Raw genomic sequence first — 5,310 nt, 5'->3', positions numbered from 1 at the left:
ACCTTTTAAGATCAATAATATGCTGTTTTTATTAAGATTTTGTTGGCTTTATAATTGTGAGAAAAATTGAACTAACTAGTAGCTAGTTATACCTAAGTAGCTTACAAGATTAGCTCACTTTTCTCAAAACGAACCTCATTGTGGCTAGCCACTTCTTGGCCCTCATGCTATCCCTTATTACCCCTGGAGCTCTTCCCAAGCAAAGGAATCTTATTGGTTTGACGTGTTGCGAGGTCGTCACTGAGTTCCCGCCCCTTTCTTTTAGCTGATTTTCTGCCATGGAACTTTCCACTTTTAGGGAAGCCTGGTTCGCCACGAGGCTAATCAACTGAGGTACAGACTGACCAGGTGAATCCAGGTGAAAGATATGATCCCTTATTGATGTCACCTGTTAAATCCACTTCAGTCAGTGTAGATGAAGGGGAAGAGACAGGTTGAAGAAGGATTTATAAGCCTTGAGACAATTGAGACATGGATTGTGTATGTGTGCCATTCAGAGGGTGAATGGGCAAGACTAAATATCGAAATGTCTTTGAACGGGGTATGGGAGTAGGTGCCTGGCATATTGGTTTGAGTGTGTCAAGAACTGCAACGCTGCTGGGTTTTTCAACAGTTTCGCGTGTGTATCAAGAAAGGCCCATCACCCAAAGGACATCCAGCCAATTTCACACAATGGTGGGAAGCATTTGGAGTCACCATGGGCCAGCATCCCTGTGGAACGCTTTTCACACCTTTTAGGGTTCATGCCCTGACGACTGGTACATGTGCCTGAGTGCACACACACTTATGTACACACTCAGGCAGACAGACAGGCAGGCAGGCAGACAGACAGGCACACAGGCACACAGGCAGACAGGCAGACAGGCAGACAGACAGACAGGCACACAGACAGGCACACAGACAGACAGGCAGACAGACAGACAGGCACACAGATAGGCACACAGACAGACAGGTAGGCCCGCTCACGCACACACATACACATACCCCTACACCTACACAACCACGTGTCATATTTGATTGATCTTGGGCGTGTGCTTGCAGGACAGGACCTGCCTTGAGTGCAGTTCTATTTCCTAACTAATACATGCCATTTCCTCTCCCACCCAGACTGTGCTGTGTGTTTGGCTTCTCCTGAGGCCCCTTCCACTAGGCAGTGCTCTGCTCTGCTCTGGCGGAGAGAGGGAGAGAAGAGGAGAGGAAGGGAGAGGGGGAGAGGAAGGGAGAGGGAGAGAGGAAGGGAGAGAGGAGGAGAGAGAGAGGAGAGAGAGAGGGCGGGAGAGAGGGAGAGGAGAGGAGAGGAAGAGAGAGGGAGGAGAGGAAGGGAGAGAGGGAGGGAGAGAGAGGAGAGGAAGGGAGAAGGGAAGGAAGGGAGAGAGAGACGGGAGAGGAGAGGGAGGGAGAGAGAGGAGGGAAGGGAAGAAGGGAAAGGAAGGGAGAGAGGAGAGGAAGGGAGATGGAAGGGAAAGGAAGGGAGAGGGAAGGGAAAGGGAAGGAGAGAGAGAGGAGAGGAAGGGAGAGAGAGGGAGAGGAAGGGAGAGAGAGAGGAGAGGAAGGGAGAAAGAGAGGAGAGGTTAAGATTAAAATCATCCTGTCAATGACTGATGTAATAACATTATTTGTCACGTCAGAACCGGAGAAGAAGAAGAAAAAGGAGGTTAATTTAATGTCCAAAGCATTTCAACCATAGGATATTTTCCTTTCCCACCCAGTTTAAAAGCTATTGTCCAATATCCTCCACAGACAGATTTAACGGAATTGACAGACTGGATTTTGCAGAATTCTACACTGGAATGTTAATCTACACTAGTATTGGCTCCATGTTCAGGCTGGGATAATCATGTATTGCATTGATTTGCCCACAATCACAGAACAAAAAAAGAAAGGGGTGGTATGCAATACCAAAAAAAATCAAGAGTTTGACGACTGGACTTCTTATTGCAATCAGAGAGAGAGAGACAGAGAGAGACAGAAACAGAGAGAGAGAGACAGAGAGATAGAGACAGAGAAGAAGACGGACATAGAAGAGAGACAGAGAGACAAGAGAGAGAAGACAGAGAAGAGGACAGAGAGACAGAGACATAGAGAGAGATACAGAGAGAGAGAGACAGAGACAGAGACATAGAGAGAGAACGAGACATAGAGAGAGACAGAGAGACACAGAGAGAGAGAGACAGACGAGAGAGAGACAGAGAGAGAGAGACAGAGAGAGAGAGACAGAGACTAAGGAGAGATACAGAGAGAGAGAGACAGAGACAGAGAGAGAGACAGAGACATAGAGAGAAGACAGAGAGACAAGAGAGAGAGAACAGAGAGAGAGAACAGAGAGAGAGAGACTGAGAGACACAGAGGAGAAGAGAGAGACGAGAGAGAGAGACAGAGAGATGAAGAGACAGAGATACACAGAGAGAGAGAGACAGAGAGAGAGAGACAGAGAGAGAGAGACAGAGATACACAGTGAGAGAGAGACAGAGAGAGAGAGAACAGAGAGAGTGAGAACAGAGAGAGCAGAGACAGAATGAGAGACAGAAATGAGAGACAGAGAGAGAGGAGACAGAGAGAGAGAGACAGAGAGAGCAGAGAGAGAGAAGAGAGAGAACAGAATGAGAGACAGAAGAGAGACAGAATGAGAGAGACAGAAGAGAGACAGAATGAGAGACAGAGAGAAGACGAGAGAGACAGAGGAAAGAGAGAAAGAAGAGAAAGAACAGAGAGAACGAGAAGAGAGAGAACAGAGAGAGACAGAGAGAGACAGAGAGAGCAGAGAGAGACAGAGAGAGCAGAGAGAGACAGAGAGAGAGAGAGAGAGGAACCGAGTGTCTCAGAGAAACATGCAATCCTCTGTGAGAGAGAAATAAAGTGTACAAACCAGCCCGATGGGAAGTGGACGCACAGTGAGACCTTTCTCTAATGACATGTTAGGAACCGAGACTCCTGACGGCCAAATAGAAAACAAATGTTGCTCATGGAACAGTGCATCTGAGCTACTGTCTGTATTTACTTCCCATACAGCGGGCGATGCTAATTCACATGCACCTCGTCTCCAAACACACCAGTATTTCAGTATCAAGCAGTGAATCAACAGGTTTGGCCTCTCTGTACAAAGCCCTCATCTCAGCCTAACCCAACAAAGACGTGTATTGTGAGGTGAGCAGGACAGGACAGCTGACTGTGGAGCTTACTCCCTGTCTGCGTCCCAAAAGGCACCCTATTCCATAGGGCCCTTGTCAGAAGTAGGTACTAATAGAGCCTGGTCAGAAGTAGGGACCATAGAGCCTATCAGAAGTAGGGACCATAGGGCCCTGTCAGAAGTAGGGACCATAGGGCCCTGGTCAGAAGTAGGGACCATAGAGGCCTGGTCAGAAGTAGGGACCATTAAGGCCTGGTCAGAAGTAGGGACCATAGAGCCCTAGTCAGAAGTAGGGACCATAGGGCCCTGGTCAGAAGTAGGGACCATAGAGCCTAGTCAGAAGTAGGGACCATAGGGCCCTGGTCAGAAGTAGGGACCATAGGGTCCTGGTCAAATTGTGCACTATATAGGGAATAGGGTGGTTAGGGTCCTGGTCTAAAGTAGTGCACTAGGTAGGGAATAGGGTGCCATTTGGGACTCAGACCCCTGTCCCTGACTGACTATATGGAAGACTGTGGTTCCTTTCTTAGCTAAATAAAAAAAAGCCAGAGAGAGAGAGAAAGAGAAGAGAGAAAGAGAGAGAGAAAGGAGTAATCTGACAGACTACCCCCAGACATACAGCTAGCTAGACCAGCTGGTCTACTGTAGTCTGATAGACTACACCCCCAGACATACAGCTAGCTAGACCAGCTGGTCTACTGTAGTCTGATAGACTACCACCCCAGACATACAGCTAGCTAGACCAGCTGGCCTACTGTAGTCTGATAGACTACCACCCCCAGACATACAGCTAGCTAGACCAGCTGGCCTACTGTAGTCTGACAGACTACCACCCCCAGACATACAGCTAGCTAGACCAGCTGGCCTACTGTAGTCTGAACAGACTACCACCCCCAGACATACAGCTAGGCTAGACCAGCTGGTCCACTGTAGTCTGACAGACTACCACCCCCAGACATACAGCTAGCTAGACCAGCTGGCCTACTGTAGTCTGATAGACTACCACCCCCAGACATACAGCTAGCTAGACCAGCTGGTCCACTGTAGTCTGACTAGACTACCACCCCAGACATACAGCTAGCTAGACCAGCTGATCCACTGTAGTCTGATAGACTACCACCCCCAGACATACAGCTAGCTAGACCAGCTGGGCCTACTGTAGTCTGATAGACTACCACCCCCAGACATACAGCTAGCTAGACCAGCTGGTCCTACTGTAGTCTGACAGACTACCACCCCCAGACATACAGCTAGCTAGACCAGCTGGTCCACTGTAGTCTGACAGACTACCACCCCAAGACATACAGCTAGCTAGACCAGCTGGTCCACTGTAGTCTGACAGACTACACCACCCCAGACATACAGCTAGCTAGACCACTGGCCTACTGTAGTCTGACAGACTACCATATTTCCTCCTCTTTCTCTTTCTCAGCCTGCTACCCAGGATCAGTTTTCAGTGTTTGATGATGCCACGCCCTCTCTGTGTTCTTGCAGTCAAGCAGAACAGCCAGCTGGCACACGCACACACGCACACGCACACGCACACACGCACCGCTAGTGCACACATACCCACTGACGCACTCACGCACACACACGTCCGTGCACACTGACGCACACAACACAGCAGACGTACTACCCAGACCAGACAGACAAAGAGCAGGGTAGAACAGAGCAGGGTAGAACAGAGCAGGGTAGAACAGAGCAGGGTAGAACAGGGTAGAGCAGAGGAGGGTAGACCAGGGTAGAGCAGAGCAGGGACCAGGGTAGAGCAGAGCAGGGTAGAACAGAACAGGGTAAACAGAGCAGGGTAGAGCAGAGCAGGGTAGAACAGGGTAAGCAGACAGGGTAGAACAGGGTAGAGCAGAGCAAGGGTAGAGCAGAGCAGGGTAGAGCAGGGTAGAACAGAGCAGGGTAGACAGCAGGGTAGAACAGAGCAGGGTAGAACAGAGCAGGGTAGAACAGAGCAGGGTAGAACAGAGCAGGGTAGAACAGAGCAGGGTAGAGCAGAGGCAGGGTAGAGGCAGAGCAGGGTAGAACAGAGCAGGGTAGAGCAGAGCAGGGTAGAACGAGTAGAGCAGAGCAGGTAGAAGCAGAGCATGGTAGAGCAGGGTAGACAGAGCAGGGTAGAGCAGGGTAGACACAGAGCAGGGTAGAACAGAGCAGGGTAGATCAGAGCAGGGTAG

Source organism: Salvelinus sp. IW2-2015, unplaced genomic scaffold, assembly GCF_002910315.2.
Source record: "Salvelinus sp. IW2-2015 unplaced genomic scaffold, ASM291031v2 Un_scaffold1954, whole genome shotgun sequence".
Classification (NCBI taxonomy): domain Eukaryota; kingdom Metazoa; phylum Chordata; class Actinopteri; order Salmoniformes; family Salmonidae; genus Salvelinus; species Salvelinus sp. IW2-2015.
Note: the sequence above shows the minus strand (reverse complement) of the source record.